This window comes from Copadichromis virginalis, linkage group LG16 (assembly GCF_057382275.1).
Source record: "Copadichromis virginalis isolate Kocher_CV1m ecotype Utaka linkage group LG16, C_Virginalis_male_GT1.1, whole genome shotgun sequence".
Classification (NCBI taxonomy): Eukaryota; Metazoa; Chordata; class Actinopteri; order Cichliformes; family Cichlidae; genus Copadichromis; species Copadichromis virginalis.
Genome location: NC_140633.1, coordinates 2,080,280 through 2,101,561, shown reverse-complemented (window position 1 = coordinate 2,101,561; position 21,282 = coordinate 2,080,280). Strand labels below are relative to the sequence as shown.

Here is a 21,282-nt window from a genome sequence, read left to right as displayed (position 1 = left end):
ATAATACGGTGGGGCCTCAGGTCCTCCTGTCTGGTAGTCCAATTTACTGAAGAACACCTCAGGCTGTCACTTTGAAATAGCCGGTAATGTAAACGCTGGACCTCTCAGCATCTGCCATTCCCGAACAGACACATGCAAGTTTGTCCGTGACTGCAGCCGCGCTGTACATTTATTTCAGTTTCAATATTTATTTCAGTTTCAATATTTTTTTCAGTTTCAATATTTTTTTCGGTTTCATTTCAAGGTGGCATCGTTCTGATCCCATACACACACAAATTGATTTACAAGTACAAAATATTTATGAGCACAATTTGAGCCCATATACTCTCTCTACCACAGCTGCCTTTGAACTTGCCTGGCCAGGTCTGAGTCCAGCTTTGCTACTCCTGCCAGGTCACATGACACAGGGGTGTGCTCTGATGTCGGCAGGCAGGTCAGTGGAGCCCTCTGGTGGTGGATATATGGCAGTGAAACAGGAGGAGGCCTGAGAACAGACAGCAGGCTTAACTAGCAGGACAAAGTAGCATGTAGTACTTGAAGGGGTCATCAAAGCCAATCAGCTCTCAGGAAAATGGAACATCATATAAATATTTCTCTTCTTTGATTTTCATCAATGTATTTCCTTTGATAGATTTTCCGTCAACACTTCTGCTTGATTAGAAGCTCATAGGCAGTTCCTGTCACTCTACAATAAAACAATGTAAAGGCTGCGCTCTCTGCCCTCCCTAATTTGACATATTTTGTTGTTTTGTGTGTGTGTTTGTCTGTGTGAAGTTTTGATGTGTATGTGAAAAACACAATTTTGAAAACACTGGAAAAAGACCTCAAGACATGTTTTCCTTTACTTTCTATGAAACAACAATTCCCACCAAGGCTTTTCAGTGTGAAATTTAGTGTATAGAAAATACCTGTGCCAGGTTGTCTCCATCTAGTGGTGAACATGGCCTCACCACTACATCAGGTGAGCTTTTCACTGTGCACAGTGACACAAAAGTCATTTAACAATTTTTAAAAAAGCAATGTTACAGATTCAGTAAGAACTGAAGTTTATCATAATCCTTCAAGTTTCACTCAGTAACAGCAACTTTTTAATATTATTGACTATATTTTAGAGTCACATTTATATGAAATGTCAAACAATCACAGAGTGACACTGAACTAAACAATCAATGCCATGTGAGTTGTTCTTGTTTGTTCTTTATCTCAGATTTATTGTAAGCAGCGGGAGTAGAAGCTAAAGAAAAATAGTAAAGATATGAATGAATCTCTGCTCTTACAGCTTTTATTGTGCCATAATGTCTGCTTTGAAACTGTCCTCTTGCTCGTCTCTTGGATGCTCACCTCTTCTTCACCTGTTCCTTTGACCAAACTGCTGCACTCTCGTTCTCTGCTCTCGCCTCCTCTTCTGGTTATAATTAGGATGCAGTCAGCATGTGCCAAACAAACTCCCCCCAAATCGATCATGTTTGATATGATGATGACGTTTTTAACATCTTATTTATGCACTTGTTGGGTGGGAAAGAGTAAACAAAGATGGGGCATAGAAGCAGAACTGAGTCCTACGTGTGGCGGGACAGTAACTGTGTGTGTATATGTAAGCATTTAAACACTGCAGAGAGTCAAATTAACAGTAACACTATTTTGTCTAAGTCCGCCATTGTAGAAATTCATTTCACCGAAACAATAACATGGCGCACAATGTGACAATAAACGTATAAAACACAAATTCTTACCTAGCAGGAGAATAAATAATCAGTATTTTAAGGCTACTGCATGTATAGATGTCACTGCTGGCTCACATAAGCTAGCTCTGAGACCCGCCAGAGTTTACGCCACAGTTGACTGTCGCGAAAGAGTCGTAAATCACCGGCATTGTAAAACTTAAAATGATTCCAGGGCATGTTATAAAACACCCAATAGATGTACTGGATATTAAACGGTATCAAACGACTAAATGAACACAGGGTTACAATTACATGCTCACATCGTCACATCGAGAGTTTATTCATTAATCATCAGAGTTCAACAATGTTACATCCAGTTGAAAACAGCTTCACTAACGCCAGCAAAACAGGCTAACAGTATATAAGAGCACAGAAACAGCCGTGCTTATCAACAGCTCGACATATCCTCAACAACTCACCTCAGTATGTGTAACCCGTTCATGTGTTACGCCTGTTGTTCTTGCGTTGTGTTCTGGCGTGAAAGTAAGAGGCAGGAGACAGTACTGGGTCTTTGGCTCTTTACTGCACATCTGCAACACAGAAACATGTGTCTGATCTGTGTGTGTCACGCGACTGCCAGTACACCTCTCCTCCGGCCATGCTGAAAGCAGCTGTGTCTGCAGCTTCATTAACACTACAATAATATAATGAATCAAATACAACAAATTGTTTTAAAACATTAACTTAAGCTCTCAAAAACAAAAAGCACAAAATAAATAATATGTCACTGAAAAAAACATCAAAAACAACTTATAAGAACAATAAACAAAATAATTCAAAAACAAATAAACAGTCAGATAAATACAATTCAATAACCAGGACCCAATATTCTGGTACTTATAGTTCAAACATTATACTTCAGTACAATTATATTAATAACCGCCATCTAACAGGCAGTACAACACTGTACTTATAAAAACAATGACTGAAAGACAGCATCTCCAAAACATAAGAACATCTCCATACCTGCAACACAGAAATATGTGTCTGATCTGTGTGTGTCACGCGACTGCCAGTACACCTCTCCTGACGAAGGAAAAAAGAGTGCATGCTGTTAAAAAAAGACTGCCGCGAGTAGCCGCTAGCAATCAGGCTAACTTAGCATGCTAGCATTTTAGCTGCGTTCTCGGCTAAAACTCATAAGCGTATATTAGTGAACTCCGCCCTCCACAAAACTTATCCCGAATGAGTCTCTTAATGACAAATAAAAACGCGGCGGTTTGGCTGTATTCACATTGCAGCTTGGGATCTGAACAAACTTTAATTAGCTGAGAGCAAAGTGGCAGTGACTTACCTCCGGCCATGCTGAAAGGAGCTGTGACCGGGGCACACATGCACGCGCCTACGTCACCACGCAGCGCACACACACATGAACGCACTATACACATATGCAGCATATTTATATTACTTGGTTTTAGAGTTGGAGTATTTACATATTCATCTGAAATATTTTGCTGCTGAGCAGCAGAGTTCCAAAGCGTCCCCCTGTAACCATGGTTACGCAGATGCGTTCCGACTGTCACGTCACCGAGGAGAACCTGTTTCAAATGTATACCTGGATCAACCTGCAATCAGTTTGAAAAGTTTTCTGCTGAGATCCGCAGCTCGACTTCCTGGCACCCCGGGATAAGATGAGTTGCTGTGTTTTTCACGGAGAAAAAATAACGTCAGTGTTAGATGAAAAAAAAAAAGATGCAAGCAGAAGAGGACAGCAGATTGAGAAGAGATTTATTCAAACGGTAAGGAGCTTCTAACAAGTGATATCTGATAAGCTTAAAACTTAAATCTTAAATCTAATGTCCAGATTCATGCTAAACTTTTCTGATTACTCCGTGTATCTGCACCGTTAGACTTTTCATCGCCACTTTACGGTAACATACTGGCGTCACTGCATGCTGCCAGCGTCATATCGTGACGCCGTGTTACGGTAGCTTACCTTTCTGCAGGATGATACCGTTTTTTGCTGGTGTGGTATAATACTCTTGGACAAATTATGGTAACGCACCGTAGCCTTTTTTACGGTATCTCACTGGCGACAGTTATGTCAGTGAGATACCGTTATGTCGTTATGTCGTAAATTACGTCAACAAAGTAACATCATACTGTGATTAATAAATTGGTATACTACCGTTTATTCACGGTATGTCACTGTAAGCCCGCTGCAAGGTAATAAACTGCAATATATTAACCAGTAACTTACCGTTGGTACGCATCATCAGTACCAAAAATATTCATCTCTGCTAGAGGACACCGTGTCCTAACAGGCGGTCATTTACTCTTTTAAAAGGTCGTAATTTACCGTAATTTCAGTTAACAGTAACATACTGTAAGAGACTGGAGGGTTCCAAAAAAATTGGATGGATGGACACACACACACACACACACACACACACACACACACACACACACAAAATATAATTCATGTGCTTTACACCACTTTATTTCAATTCTGATTCTTCCCTGCTGAAATACACATTTCCAAAATCAAAAACTGAAAAGAACTGAAAACATATTTTCATTGAGGAAGCACTTGTTTTTACTAAACCATGTAATCCATTATTTTCTCAGATGGTTGTACAAACAATAACAATATTATGTCATATCCATATCATGGCAGACAACACATGCTCAAGTGTTGGGTTTCCTTACTTATATTTTGTAGGGTCTCAAACCTACAATGTGAAGTGCCTTGGCATTCATTTTGTTGGCACCATACAAACAAACTGAATTGTAATGGATATAATATCAAGCCCCACACGTCTGCCTTTATATACACTTTGTCCAAAATACTGGCTCACACGACCAAATCATTGCACAAAACAGGGTCCACAAGGACATGGATGAGCGTGTGTGGTGTGAAGGAACTTGACTGACCTGCACTGAACCCTGATCTTGCTTTGTGGACTGAGTTCATTGATTTGTAGGGTGAGCCAATACATGTGACAATTAAAGTGTAAGTAGCTGAAATAATTTTTAACAAACGGGTAAAAGAAGGTTAGCACTGTTGCCACACAGCAAGAAGGTCCTGAGTTCAATTCCACCATCAGGTCTTTCTGTGTGGAGTTTGCATGTTCTCCCCGTGTTTGCGTGGGTTCTCTCCGGGTACTCCGGCTTCCTCCCACCGTCCAAAGACATGCAGCTTGTGGGGATAGGTTAATTGGATAATCCAAATTGCCACTAGGTGTGAATGTGCGAGTGAATGTGAGTGTGAATGGTTGTCTGTCCCTGTGTGTTGGCCCTGCGACAGACTGGCGACCTGTCCAGGGTGTACCCCGCCTTTCGCCCTATGACAGCTGGGATAGGCTCCAGCGCCCCCCGCGACCCTGAAAAAGGATAAGCGGAAGTGAATGGATGGATGGATGGGTAAAAGAAGGGAAAAAAATCAAAACTGTTGCACTCAAAAAAACCTATTGGACAGAGACAGCGTCTTGCAAGATGGCGAGAGAGCTTGTCTTCATTGTTGCTCGTCTTGTGTAAATGTCCAGAAAGCATGGGCCATGGATCATCTGTGGAGACATGGGTAACAACACATTGGTCACTTAAATTATACAAGAAATGTACTAATTTCCCTAATTTGAAGTTCTCCACTCAAATTCAGTAAGCCACTGGAGGAAAGTTGTGACATGAGGGTTAATGTGAACAACCTTTCGCTTCACAGTGGTCCCAGTCTTCCTGCTTGTCCCAACCTTGGAGGTACATTTTGTTCCCTCTTCAGGGTTTATCCTTACAAAAAACCTTGCACCCGCTGACTCCTGGTATTCCAGGTTCAATACATAGAATGAACCAAAGAAGACTGACATTGCATCAGCACAGGTGTTCTCTTTGTCCAGCTCAACAATTACACGCCCCTCTGCACTCACCATCCAGCAGGTGGCGGTCATTGAACTTTGTCCTTAAATGTATAGGGGCAACATGTTGTCATTATGCAACATAAAATAATTTCAATACTTCACTTCTTCACACTGTCTAGATAGTCATAAAGCAAATACCTACGTACAGTTAATTATTAATGGCCTTATGTACATAAGTCCATTTTAACATATTATAATTGTACATAATTGGGAATTATTCTGCACATTAAACACACCTAACAAAGAGTCAGCCCAGTTAAAGTACCGGAGGTGAATCAACTGTATGGTTATTTTGGAGTTTATAGTTTGTGCTGCTGTTAAACTTTACAGTATTGACTTCAGTATTTCTGCTGTTGGTGTAGCTAGACTACTGTTGATCAGTAATATGTAATGTGAAATTTGATATTGTTACTTTGCTGGATTCACTGAGACACATGTCCAACAACCTTGGTTTATAAAGGAAATTACAGAAATTTGAGCTAACAAAACAGAGACTGGATACCTGTGTCCACGAAAAGCTCCTGTGCCAAACAGAAATTTTAATATGGTCTAATCAGCTCTATGTCATAAATGACTTCTTACCAAGCATAATCAGCCTTGGGGTGCTTGGCAGGCTTTTAACATGCAAACTGAACAATATAAATTTGTGTGCACTGAAGCCACAAAATTTAGAAATACACAGTTGCAAAAACTTCAGTGACCAATTACCTTTCCTGAATGACATATTCAATGCAAAAAATAAGAGTATTGTCAATAGGGACCAATTCCCAGTTTTTACATGATCAAAATTATTCACAAAAGGCTTCAATAAACAGAAAATGTGTGCCAACAAGAGAACAGTGCACAAAAATGAAAAGATATTTGAGCTCGACGCTTTAATGGGTTTAACATGACTTAGTCAGCACTCTGCACCGTACAGGTAGTACAAGCACACCTGAAAACACTGACCAGCTAACAGCTTTAAGCATTTGGGCGCAACCTCGGTAGTTCACCGATTCACCTGTTGCAAACGTCCAAGTTTCTATCAAGTCTCATAAATCCATCGGCAAATTACCTAACTAGTCTTTTGAGTCTCCACATTCAGAGATATTGACAATTTGTCTTTAAATGAAAATATCCTGGTAGGGTAGCTTAAAAGTCAAAACAAACAGTACTAAGAACGCATTTCGGACTTCTCTCGAATAAGTGAAAAAAACACTTACCTTCAGACTGATTAGCAGGTTCCGATCCAACTTGAATGTGTCCCATGTCAGTCCGTTTTAGGGAAAAAGTGTTAAGTGGTTTCATTTAATTTTGAGATACTCCCGCATGGACGAGCAGCAATTTGGAGTCTAGCAGAGTTACCACGAATAGCATACGATCTTCAGATATAATCCAATCAACCTTGCATTTAACCCGATTGAACATCCAGTTACCTCTGACTACTTCTAAGTTGCACATGTTAACGGTCTCATCATCACTCTGTGCTGCAGCGAACTGTATCTGTGGCACAGAATATTTGATGGCCATGTCGTTCTCCTGCTTTGCAGCTTTTTTTGAGTCTGAATTGCGGCTTAAACGTGCAAAACTAAGAGAAGCAGATCAATATTTTCTTCTTGTTGTTATTTAATGGTGGTTGGCAACCAGCGAAAGGAGCATTAACCACCTCGAGCACTATTTTCTATCCCCAGTGTTGTTTTGAAAGTGAATACCCGACGTGTGCGTCATACGTCACGTTGTACGTCAGGTGAAAGTGTGGTGTCGGCTATCGCACCTGTCGCATTACAAAGCTTTAAAAACGTAACAATCCAACACAACACAACGCGCTAAACTGTGATAATGTGTTACATTATCACTGAAGGAAACGGCTTCCAGGGCCTAATCCGTGGATCGGCTTCCTCCGAGGCGTGGACGTCTATCAGCAGAGAATGTACCTTAGTCTGTAACACAGTCAAATATATTCTCAAGTAATATTCAAGCATGCCATTCAGCGTGTTAGTACGAGCTCGGGAGCAGCTTGGGAGAACAAGAAAACAGAGACTGCTTCAGGTTGTCTTCCCAAATTGACTCAACTTTATTCACAAGTACAACAGTTTATATAGAGGGACAAATTCATGAGTCAGCAGATTCTCAGTTTAAACCAGTACAGACCAAGATAAGGGAGCGTCTTTCTGCCCTTGGGTGAAGAAGCATCCTTTGTATAGTGTATCAGTTCAGCTACAATTGTGATTATCTCAGCGACATATTTTCAAGGCACGAAATAAAGAGTTCTTTCATTAGTGAATTCTGAAACAAACCATCTGGCCTTCAACAGGCGTCTCCTAAAAGATTAAGAAACTAATGTAGCTGAGGGAGTGATCTCTGTGGTATTTCAACCTTGTACCAGCCTGTGATTCTCACACATCAATTCTTGGGTCAAAGAGAACAATAACTAAAACAAAGGGGCCTTATTGAATGACAGAGTTTTCCTGCATAATGTCACTATAAAACAATATCCAGTAAATGCTCCCATGGTACTAAAATACCTAACAGTTCCCCTCTTTTATTATTTTTTTAAAATAATAACTCAAATAGAAAGGAAAAATCACAAATGTAATAACATAATATAAAAAGCAAATCATAAAATGTAATAGTTCACAGCCTAATGTTCAATATACACACCAGGATCATCATTGGTAACATCTGGCACATCCTCAGGATCAATTTGTGCTAATTGCAAATACATTGAAGTAGCTGTACTAGGTGGGTGTCTTGCCAAGTGGAGCATGAGGTATTGTCAGCAAAATGTGGCTTGTAGAAATGTGAACAGGGTTGCAGTTTACAATACAAAATAGTAAATAAAAATCCTAAGGTTAATGCAGTAGATATGATTAATAATCTAAATATATAAAAAAACACAGTTCTTCAGTCGTCTCCTGGCCTGGTCCCAGGTTCGAGAGACCTAAGCGTCGTGTGATGACAATGGGCATTTCATTTTTTCCATTATCAGGATGAAACGAGTCTATCTTTATCAGGTTAGACATTGTGTGGTACTCTAGGCTTTCTGTTCCTGCTGGATGTTCGAGTACCTTGTTGTTGTTCAGGTGGGGGATCAAAGGGCTTTCTGAGTCTTGGCTCTTTCAGGCGTTGTGTGTTAATCAGTGATTGTGCGTGTGTAGGTGTATTGAATCCGGGCGCTGGCTCGCCTGAGTCGTCATCTACTTGATCCGACGCCTTAGGTGGTTTGGTGGGGCTGGTCTTAACCCTGCTGGCATGAATCCACTGAGGTTGTCCGTCTGTTAGGATGCTGGTTCTCGTCACTGCAAGTACAGTCTGGGGGCTGGAACACGCGGCCTCCCTGAGTGCCCTTGGTTTTAGCGACTTCACCAACACCGCATCTCCTGGTTTCCACGGATGGGTTGGATCTGTGGAAGGGAGAGGCTGAGAGAGACAAACTTTCTGATAGTTATTATTCAGTGTTTCTACCAGGTTATGAACATAGTCAGACAATGCAGTGTCTATGTCCCCTTCCAATAGCGGTGCCCCTCTGGAGGCTGACCATGGTGTTGGAAACGGTCTTCCCATGATTATTTCAAATGGAGATAATTTGGTTGCTGCGGATGGAGTCATTCTAATCTCGCAGAGGATTTGAGGAAGTAGTTTGATCCAGGTCATTCCTGTTTCTATCATTGCTTTAGTCAGGCGATTTTTTATGGTCCTATTCATTCTTTCTACAACTCCTGAACTCTGAGGATGGTATGGCACATGATATTTCCAGTCTATTCCTAGAGTTTTAGCACACTTTTGAATTACTTCTGATGTGAATGAAGGTCCTCTATCACTGTTAATTTGGTGAGGTATTCCAAATCTGGGTATTATTTCATTGCACAACTTTTGACAGACTACTTCTGCAGTTTCTTTTGATGTTGGATAAGCTTCTACCCATTTACTAAATTGGTCCACTATTACCAGTAAGTACTTGATGCTTCCTTGTGCTGGCATGTGTGTAAAATCAATTTGTAATGTATGAAATGGGAAATCTGGTTGTGGTAAATGCTGATGTTTTGCTTTTGAGCTACCTACATTAGTTCGTGCACATGTTAGACAGGTTGCTAATATGCGTTTTACTGCGTGTGATGTTTTCTCGATTACAAATCTTGATTTTATTGCTCCTATTACCCCTCTTTGTCCGACATGACTCACACCGTGAAAATGGCGGACAAGGATTGGCAGTAGTGAAGATGGGAGGGCAATCAAACCCTCAAGGTTTTTGTATAAGCCGTCTCTGTTATCTAAGGTACAATCATTACTTTCCCAGTAAGTGTAATCTAAGGCAGAGGCTTGCTCTTGTATGAATTTTAGGTCAACATTTGTTTCTAAATAGTCTGGGAGTGCGACAAGTGGCAGCTGTAAAGGCAAAGATAATACTTCCTTTCTGGGTGGTTGCTGTGAGGCAGTAGCTGCTTTCGCGGTTACGTCTGCAAGAGCATTTCCCACTGCTTCGTCTGTGTCAGCCGTGCTGTGCCCCTTCGTTTTAACAACTGCAATTGCCGATGGCAGCTGTATAGCCTGCAAAAGTCTTTGAACAAGATCAGAATTAGCGATCGATTTTCCATCAGCAGATGTGAAGCCTCTCTGTCTCCACAATGTGCCAAAGTCATGCACCACACCGAATGCATAACGGCTATCAGTGTAAATTGTTACCCGCTTATCCACATGTAACTCACAGGTGCGTATTAAAGCCATGAGCTCTGCTTTTTGTGCTGAGTGAAATGGTAATGAGTGAGCCTCTAGTATGATGTCAGGCAATGTCACCACCGAATAGCCACAAAGAAATGAGTTGTCATTTGGTTTTGAACAGGACCCGTCCACATAAACAATGACTGAGTCTGGTATTGGTGTCTGCTCTAAGTCTGGGCGTGGTGCTGTGGATTCCTGTATACGTGTCATACAATCATGATCGTCAGGGTCGTCTGAACCATCCTGTCGGTCAGAGGAACACAGCATACGAATGAGTAAGCGTGCTGGCGAATTGGGTGTGCTGCTTGCTTTTATAGTGAGATTTGCTGTTGAAGTCAGTGTAGCTTCATAACCTGAGCGACGTTGTGCGGTCATATGTTGTGTAGTTATGTTTGCTAGAATGGTCGTGACCTGGTGATTGGTGTGTAGAATAGTGTCATGTGAGAGTGTGAGCTTCTCGCAGTCCCTTATCATGATAGAGCAAGCTGCTACTGCTCTCAGGCAGGCCGGCATCCCCTGAACTACTGCTGGCAGCACCTTTGAGTAGAAGGCTACTGGACAGTAGCCACAGCCATGCTCTTGGGCCAATACGCCTGCACAGGTTGTGCCGTTCTCTGTGACGTACAGGTGGAACGGTAAGTGGTAGTCAGGCAGACCCAAACAAGGGGCAGAGGTCAGCGCTCCCTGTAATGCATTGAAAGAGGCAGTCATTTCTGTTGACCACAGTATTCGAGGAGGCTTGTCTTTTTTGCAGCATTCACGCAGAATGTGGTCATGAAAAGAACAGTCTGGTATCCACTGTCTGCAATAGTTCACCATGCCTAGGAAAGACAGCATTTCCTTCTGTGTAGTGGGCTTAGGGACAGAGGTCACAGCTTTGACCCTGTCTGTAGTCATGGAACGTTGTCCGTGAGACAGTGTAAATCCCAAATATTGAACAGAAGTCTGACAGTACTGCATTTTCTTTGCTGATGCTTTGTGGCCAGTCTGTTGGAGGTGCTGGAGTAGCATATGTGTGGCAGTTTGACATAGTTTTTCACTTTCAGCACAGAGGAGGAGATCATCCACGTACTGGATCAAGGTACAGCCCTCTGGAGGAATGAAGCCGTCCAGGGTAGCACGTACCACCATTGAGAAAGCCGCAGGGCTGTCTACCATGCCTTGGGGTAAGCGAGTCCATGTGTACTGCTTATCTCTATGTGTAAAAGCAAATATCGGCTGTGTGTCCTCATGCACAGGTACTGAGAAAAAGGCGGAGCACAAATCCACCACAGTAAAATGTGTGGCTGTTGCTGGAATAGATGTCAGTATGCTGGGAACATCTGGGACAAGAGGTGGCAGAGGCATAATGACTGCATTAATTTGCCTTAAGTCTTGTGTGAAACGCCATACGCCAGGTTTGTTAGGCTTTGGCACAGGATTGACAGGAGTGTTATATGGAGATACTGTGGGCTTTATTACTCCAGCTGTCAATAAATCTCCTATGATGATGTCTAAGGCTGCGGCTTTTTCAGCGGAAATGGGATATTGCTTGACATATACCGGCTTGTTGTTTTTCAGCTGAGCATGATAAGGTGTACAGTCGATAAATCCTACATCATTCTCACCTCTTGACCATAATGTCATGTTTTGATATTCAGCTGGCAATGTGACAGCAAAGATAGTACAGTGTATGGGGTAGGTTAGATCTATGTGTCGACATGGTGCAGTAATGTCATAGCCTATGTCTGAGTTATGCGACAAAACCACTGTTTGGCCTTCACTGGTGTGAGCAGTTATCATGTTGTTGAACAGTGTGAGAGAAACAAATATGTGGCTTCCAGGCATGGGGTTACCTGGTAGTGGTGTCTGTACACGTGTTTGGCACAGTGTGTGACGTGGGGTACCAGTCAGATGGATATTGAGTTCATTCTCTGCTGAGGCGTCCAGCTGACACAGAGGCTGTTCCTTCTCCATGGTGTCGGTGCATAGGGCAGAGAAAACATAGCTGTTATCAGTGTCTGCAAACATTTCACCCTTTGTGTTAAATGAAATACACAAGTTCATTTTTGCCATTAAATCTCTGCCTAATAGATTCACAGGCGAGTTTGGAAGAATTATGAATGGATGATATGTAATTTCGTCTGGTTTTGGGCCCCAGCGTGTTTTTAGAGAATGAGTTTTGGGGCATTGCACTAGAGTTCCGTTTATTCCCATGGTGTTGATGCACACAGAGGAAACAGGCCCACTATAGAATTTTCCAGACAGTGAACTTTTAGTGGCTCCACTGTCAACTAAAAAGGAATAAATCTTTTCACCTATTTCTATATCTAACGTGGGCAAGCTTTCTGTGTTACGGGACAATTGCAAATGCAGCATCGTGTGTAGTGCTTCACACTGTCCCTCGTCTTCACCTGGGCCTCCCTATTGTCGGTCCAGTCTTTCGTTATCATATGGGTGGGGATTAAAATGTGGATTATAAGGTTGCTGCCTAAGTGCAAAAGGGCCATTATTTTGATGTGATTCCTGTCTGCGTTGCCAGTTACCTTGTCTGGAAGAGCTCTGCTGACGCCTAGTGGCAGGAGCTGGTCCTGTGTTTTGTGGTTGAGACCTACGTGCTGCTGATTTGCATTCCCTCCTCCAGTGTCCTATTTTTCCACAATAAAAACATGCGTCTCCACTCCTATCTCTCCTTCTGAAATCTCCCTGCTGCGCTTGTTGAGGGGGCGGGGCCCCTGCATACATCATTTTTTCACTTTCCTCTGAGCCTTCAACATCAAAATTCAACATCATCTTAACACTTTTAGCCTTCGTGCTGTTGGGGAAAAGATCTGCACCAGCTTTTGTTTTGACAAGTGTGATAAAGTTCTTTATCTTCATGTCATAGAGATTATCAGTGGCAGTCAGCTTCAATAGTTGTGAACATTCTGGATGAATATTGTTTAAGAATGTTGTTATGAAAATCTGATCATTTCCTCCTTCAGGCGTGCATGCCTCATTAGTCCAGCAGTGTGTGAAACGTTTGATTTTATCTCTAGACATTGTGAGCAGAAATTTCTTTAGATTTTGAAAAAAGGCTGTGATTTTGTCATCGTTTATCCACAAAAACGAGGTGGTGTTGGCTGCTTGGTCATCTTTAGGGTCTAGTTCCTCTACTTCTTCAATAAGCTGAGATTCAGTCACACCTGGAATTCGTTGACATAATATATATCTATAATCAGGCCCACCCAAGTGGTGGTATCTGGTTTTACAGTTAATTTTGATTTTTTATCGGACCCGTCTAAGGTCTTTGAATTATTCTGACCCATGGTCAGTGATTTCCAGAGGGGTTTAGACGCTTGAAGGATTTAAGTTAGTTTTTATTTTGCTGTGGCACACCTGAGGTTACTTGATTTTTTGCTAGCAATTTTATCTTTTTAGTGAGCAACTTCTCACTTTTTAACGAGCAACTTCTCGTTTTATGACCCCAGGCAACTTCCTGTGTCCTTTCTGCTGGTGAGCAACTTCTTAGTTTATGACAACAGGCAACTTCCTGTGTCCTTTCTGCTTTAATTTACAAAACAACAGGCAACTTCCTGTGTTTCTATGTGGGCCACTAAAGAAGGCTCCTCAGCGTATCCCACTTGTTACTATGTGGGCCACTGAAGAAGGCCTCGTCAGCGTATCCCGTTTCTATGTGGATCACTGAGAAAGGCATAACACAGTCTTATAAAATAAAAGACGAGTGCCTACCTTCGTCAGGATCCCACTTCTGACACCAAAATTGAAAGAAACGGCTTCCAGGGCCTAATCCGTGGATCGGCTTCCTCCGAGGCGTGGACGTCTATCAGCAGAGAATGTACCTTAGTCTGTAACACAGTCAAATATATTCTCAAGTAATATTCAAGCATGCCATTCAGCGTGTTAGTACGAGCTCGGGAGCAGCTTGGGAGAACAAGAAAACAGAGACTGCTTCAGGTTGTCTTCCCAAATTGACTCAACTTTATTCACAAGTACAACAGTTTATATAGAGGGACAAATTCATGAGTCAGCAGATTCTCAGTTTAAACCAGTACAGACCAAGATAAGGGAGCGTCTTTCTGCCCTTGGGTGAAGAAGCATCCTTTGTATAGTGTATCAGTTCAGCTACAATTGTGATTATCTCAGCGACATATTTTCAAGGCATGAAATAAAGAGTTCTTTCATTAGTGAATTCTGAAACAAACCATCTGGCCTTCAACAGGCGTCTCCTAAAAGATTAAGAAACTAATGTAGCTGAGGGAGTGATCTCTGTGGTATTTCAACCTTGTACCAGCCTGTGATTCTCACACATCAATTCTTGGGTCAAAGAGAAAAATAACTAAAACAAAGGGGCCTTATTGAATGACAGAGTTTTCCTGCATAATGTCACTATAAAACAATATCCAGTAAATGCTCCCATGGTACTAAAATACCTAACAATCACGTATATCAGGACATCTCTTCTGAACCAAGACGAAGTGGTGCTACAAAGGAATTATTTCTTTAGGAGAGCATTTAATAGCAGTCTGGCCTGCAACAAAATGCACCGCTAAAAATACAGTTTCTGCTTGTCCCAGAATTTATTAATTTTGAGAGTGAAGTTGTAGGACTGATGCTGGTTAGTGGTGTAGGTTTCATGGATGTGACACCTTGTGTAAAATGACGACCAGAGCATATTATTAGGTAAGTTCACTGTAGTTAGGCAGAGGTGTCTTAAAAAGTACCACCTTATACAAAACAAATGAAGGTCCAGTATAAGAAAGAATAAGAAGAGAAAAAAAGCAACATCCTGCTAAATGAAGTCATTTTTAAACATTACTCTAAATGTAGCCATTAGTTTTTGTTGCTGGCCATACAAAAATAAGTATACTTCAATTATATTTCCCAAGTATATCTTACCTAGTACGTATACTAATAATGCTTCTTGGGACTATATTGGCCCCCGTTTTAGTACATAACAGTATTCTTGAAATTAACTTTTAGATGTACTTTTTGTTCACCATAATTGTACTAGCATAATGTCATAATGTCTACAAGAGTATAATTAAATATACTCGACTCTATCACAATACTAACCTTACAAGTATACTATTAATTAATAGTATTACTAATGTTTCACATTGTTTGACTAAACAAATGCATTTATTAATATATGAGGTTCCATTCAGTTCAAGGAATTAAATTTTAGTGTGGCTGCAACTTACTCCTTAAGTTAAAAATTATGCTGTATATTGTAGTTTATATGTTATACTGCTTTCACAGTGAATCACATTTTATAGTAATACACTCTGAATGAGGATTTTTTTTTCTCAAAGATATTTTTATTGAGTTGAAGCAACAAAGAAAAGCAAATACACGCAGAATTGTCAAACGCCAAACAAGCAAGTTTCACAGTGACTGTTAAAACTGAAATATCAGAATACAGATTAATGACACACTCACATGTCTTATAGTTGCTTCCAGCAGTTTATCCCCTACCCACAACACTTAGAACCCCTATCCCTCAGACCAGGAAGGAAAAAACCCAACAAACAAAGCAAGAAAAAAGAAGCAAACAAATAAAAACAACTGAATGAGGATTTAAGTAATTACTCTTAGATCTACAGTAGAAAACAACAGAAATCCAGATGGTGTAATAGTATAATCTCAGTAACATCACCAATTGTTACATTTGCTGTATTTTACAGCTGTTTCCATGAGTACGGTGAGTTACCGTAAAAATAGTGTAATCTCATGGAATTTTCCCACAATTACATGCAAATTACAGTACTAAACTGCTAACATCCTTTAGAGTTTTTTACTGTTGATTTTGCAGTACTAAGCTATGGAAATTACTGCAAAGGCTAACAGTGTTCATGTTTTGAATCGGGTAATTTCATGGTGAGAAATGTCTTTGACAAAAAAAATGCAGGATTAATTAATAGCTGTATATGACTGCTAGGTTAGGACGTGGTTAGGTGCAAATACTTAAGAGAGAGAGATTTTGCTCTATTAATATTTAATGGAAATCTTTTTCTTCATAAGATTGTGGGCAAAGTCAATAAATTGTCTCCTGGCTTTCAGGTCCCCTTGAGCCAAATTTACAGTTTTTGCAATTAAGAAAAGAAAAAAAGATTTAAGGTGAAACAAATTTTTTCAATTCATGGAATGATGACATTATCACTCATTCCATATTGTTCCTAAAGTTTGCAGTCTTTTTTTTAGTTAAAAGTTAAAGCAGAGCTTGTTTTTTTAGCTTCTTTGATAATGTAACTCTGCATATGTGTACATGCATGTGCACTGATGTGTGCATGGGGGGTGATTTAACATTACAGTCCCTTGAAATAGCATTCATAGTCCTTGAACTTGTGCACATTTTGTCACCTTACAACCACAAACAAAAGATGTTTTTATTGACAGTTTCAATGGTAGATTAACACAAAGTAGCACATAATTGTGAAGTGGCATGAAAATAATACATGGTTGTCAAAATTCTAAGCAAATGAAATTTGGAAAAGTGTGTCATTCTTTTCTATTCACCCCCTGCTCTTCATAGAGCCACATTTTGCTCCAGTTACACCTGCAGGTCTTTTGGAGTACGTCTCTACCAGCTTTGCACATCTAGAGACTGAATTATTTGCCCATTCTTCACTGTAAAACAGCTCAAACTTAGACAGATTGGATGGAAAGCGTCTCTGAGTCTGTATGACTATGTTTACTGTTTTGTCTATTTCAAACAGATGCCTGTCCTCACCTCTGCAGTGCTGCCGTCTCCTCTAACCCGGCATGTTTCTAAGGTATGTTTTCTTTCTTTTGGATGTTGTTCTTGTGGTTTTTCTTCAGAGATGAGGTTTGCAGTGTCTGTGTGGTGCAGCCGGTCTAGTCTAGGGGTAATGTCAGAGATTGAAACTTTACTGATAAATTGTCCAACTAAAAAAATACCGGGGTCCACAAATGTCATGTGACAACTAGGGATGGGTACCGGTATCCGGTGCCGTTATGGTACTGGTTCTGACATAAACGGTAGTAAACAGACCGAAAAGCAGCGCACATTTCGGTGCTTTATTTCGGTGCTTTTTTTCCCCTGAGATATCATACACTTTGGATTCTAGCCAATCATTTTACCTTTCCGAGGATAGTAGGCGGGCCCAGGTACGTACGTTCTTTTAGAGCAGAGCTACAGATTAAAAATGCCCAAGGCGAAGCGGTCAAAGTCTGGCTGTATTTCACAGCAAAAGATGCAAACTCAGCAGCCTGCAACAAGTGCTTTAAGGTGATACTGTGCAAAGGAGGTAACATCTCGAATCTGACGACGAACCTGGCGACGCATAGCGTTTTTTTAAAAGCCGAGAAATGCACCATATTTGATAGCTTGCTGCAAGACCTCACACCAAGCACATCTACTGCGGCTGTGGTGCCTGTTATCAGACCCGGAGTTAGCAACATCCCCCAAGAACCCGAAGACGAGAGTCCTGGCCCCTAGCCCTGCCAGTGTAGCGGAAATGATGACGGATGATGATGCAGCAGCAGCCGTTCTTCTCTGGGCGAGGAGCTTAATGTTGTTCGTGTGTAATTTACGTTGAGTAGGCTAACCACGTTATTACATTAATGCATGTAAGGTGAAGTAGCAAACACCGTCGTAGTTACATGCAGCTGTCTTCTTGTTTGATGGCAGATGCTCCCTTCATCCTGGCCAAAAAAGCTAAAATGACAAAAGAAAAAGTGGAAAACAGCTAAACATGAGAGGTTTTTGGACAAAGTTTGTGTTTTTTCCATTGTTTAAGCACTGCTAACCTAACCTAAACGATACCCATCCCTAGTGACAACCTAATTGGCTTACGGGATGATGACGTCCAGAGATGGGCAGTAACGCGTTACTGTAATCCGATTACTTTTTTCCAAATAACGAGTAAAGTAAGGGATTACTATTGCAAAAACGGTAATTAGATTACTGTTACTTTCCCGTAGGAACACTGCGTTACTAAAACCGTGATTTTTTTTTTGCGAGAATGTCTCATGACAGTGACGTAAGCGAGTGCCACATTTGTGACAACAGCTGCGTGCAGATCAACAATGGATCATATATCGAGTGCGGGAGAGAGTATGAGCGTTTTCCTTTACTTTCTATGAAACAACAATTCCCACCAAGGCTTTTCAGTGTGAAATTTAGTGTATAGAAAATACCTGTGCCAGGTTGTCTCCATCTAGTGGTGAACATGGCCTCACCACTACATCAGGTGAGCTTTTCACTGTGCACAGTGACACAAAAGTCATTTAACAATTTTTAAAAAAGCAATGTTACAGATTCAGTAAGAACTGAAGTTTATCATAATCCTTCAAGTTTCACTCAGTAACAGCAACTTTTTAATATTATTGACTATATTTTAGAGTCACATTTATATGAAATGTCAAACAATCACAGAGTGACACTGAACTAAACAATCAATGCCATGTGAGTTGTTCTTGTTTGTTCTTTATCTCAGATTTATTGTAAGCAGCGGGAGTAGAAGCTAAAGAAAAATAGTAAAGATATGAATGAATCTCTGCTCTTACAGCTTTTATTGTGCCATAATGTCTGCTTTGAAACTGTCCTCTTGCTCGTCTCTTGGATGCTCACCTCTTCTTCACCTGTTCCTTTGACCAAACTGCTGCACTCTCGTTCTCTGCTCTCGCCTCCTCTTCTGGTTATAATTAGGATGCAGTCAGCATGTGCCAAACAAACTCCCCCCAAATCGATCATGTTTGATATGATGATGACGTTTTTAACATCTTATTTATGCACTTGTTGGGTGGGAAAGAGTAAACAAAGATGGGGCATAGAAGCAGAACTGAGTCCTACGTGTGGCGGGACAGTAACTGTGTGTGTATATGTAAGCATTTAAACACTGCAGAGAGTCAAATTAACAGTAACACTATTTTGTCTAAGTCCGCCATTGTAGAAATTCATTTCACCGAAACAATAACATGGCGCACAATGTGACAATAAACGTATAAAACACAAATTCTTACCTAGCAGGAGAATAAATAATCAGTATTTTAAGGCTACTGCATGTATAGATGTCACTGCTGGCTCACATAAGCTAGCTCTGAGACCCGCCAGAGTTTACGCCACAGTTGACTGTCGCGAAAGAGTCGTAAATCACCGGCATTGTAAAACTTAAAATGATTCCAGGGCATGTTATAAAACACCCAATAGATGTACTGGATATTAAACGGTATCAAACGACTAAATGAACACAGGGTTACAATTACATGCTCACGTCGTCACATCGAGAGTTTATTCATTAATCATCAGAGTTCAACAATGTTACATCCAGTTGAAAACAGCTTCACTAACGCCAGCAAAACAGGCTAACAGTATATAAGAGCACAGAAACAGCCGTGCTTATCAACAGCTCGACATATCCTCAACAACTCACCTCAGTATGTGTAACCCGTTCATGTGTTACGCCTGTTGTTCTTGCGTTGTGTTCTGGCGTGAAAGTAAGAGGCAGGAGACAGTACTGGGTCTTTGGCTCTTTACTGCACATCTGCAACACAGAAACATGTGTCTGATCTGTGTGTGTCACGCGACTGCCAGTACACCTCTCCTCCGGCCATGCTGAAAGCAGCTGTGTCTGCAGCTTCATTAACACTACAATAATATAATGAATCAAATACAACAAATTGTTTTAAAACATTAACTTAAGCTCTCAAAAACAAAAAGCACAAAATAAATAATATGTCACTGAAAAAAACATCAAAAACAACTTATAAGAACAATAAACAAAATAATTCAAAAACAAATAAACAGTCAGATAAATACAATTCAATAACCAGGACCCAATATTCTGGTACTTATAGTTCAAACATTATACTTCAGTACAATTATATTAATAACCGCCATCTAACAGGCAGTACAACACTGTACTTATAAAAACAATGACTGAAAGACAGCATCTCCAAAACATAAGAACATCTCCATACCTGCAACACAGAAATATGTGTCTGATCTGTGTGTGTCACGCGACTGCCAGTACACCTCTCCTGACGAAGGAAAAAAGAGTGCATGCTGTTAAAAAAAGACTGCCGCGAGTAGCCGCTAGCAATCAGGCTAACTTAGCATGCTAGCATTTTAGCTGCGTTCTCGGCTAAAACTCATAAGCGTATATTAGTGAACTCCGCCCTCCACAAAACTTATCCCGAATGAGTCTCTTAATGACAAACAAAAACGCGGCGGTTTGGCTGTATTCACATTGCAGCTTGGGATCTGAACAAACTTTAATTAGCTGAGAGCAAAGTGGCAGTGACTTACCTCCGGTGTTCCAGATCTACTGGCGTTTAGATCAACTGGCGTCGGTCGAACAGATGTGTGGCAGTCTTGCGTTTCAGTAGCTCCTACCGACAAACCAGCAAAAAAACGCCAAATGTGTCATCTGTGACACTTGTGAGATTATCTCAAACACACTCCGTCAGTCTTGATGCTGTTGAACAACAAAATGTTTAAAAATGTGGCGAGTTTATCTGGTGATATCCTCGTGCGCGACGCGATCGCGAAAACAGCAAACAAGTAACACCACGCCGATGTTGTTCACAGGACAGCAAGAGTAAACGATCGGGAGACTGTTGTCGTCGTTATCGTTCCCCTCGCACGGTTTATTTCTCCGAATTCAGCGTTTTTGCTTCACAACTACAGCGTGCAGTTTACTTTGTGCACTAACATGGAGTCGAGTCAACCAGCGCCACCTCTGGCCAAGTGCCACAGCCTACAGCCAGATCAACCTGTGACACACATCTGCACCACGTTTGAATTCGTGTCATGCACATTTGTACCTTTCAATTGTGTCTGTTTGTGCGTCATGCAAATAAACCTTTGAAATGAATGAAATGATATCATGTATTTATTATCAGCCTACATTTGTACAAAATGCCAAATGACATACACATAAGAATCACCATCCTGATATCAATACTTTTGCCCATACGAAAAATGTCGTGAACACACTAATATTTCACCAGTGTTGTAACATCACATGTCGTTAGCGTAGTCTGCCTGTGTCTTCCCTCTGCAA

The 21,282-nt window shown here is 40.9% G+C and overlaps 1 long non-coding RNA gene across 1 annotated transcript; it reads left to right on the top strand.

Annotated features, from left to right (window-relative positions):
* Positions 1-3,236: 3,236 nt before the first annotated feature.
* On the top strand, positions 3,237-17,824 carry LOC146690050 (uncharacterized). The gene is made up of 2 exons (XR_014915619.1): positions 3,237-3,463; positions 16,972-17,824. It is a non-coding gene; the product is annotated as an uncharacterized LOC146690050 (long non-coding RNA).
* The last annotated feature ends 3,458 nt before the right edge of the window (positions 17,825-21,282 follow it).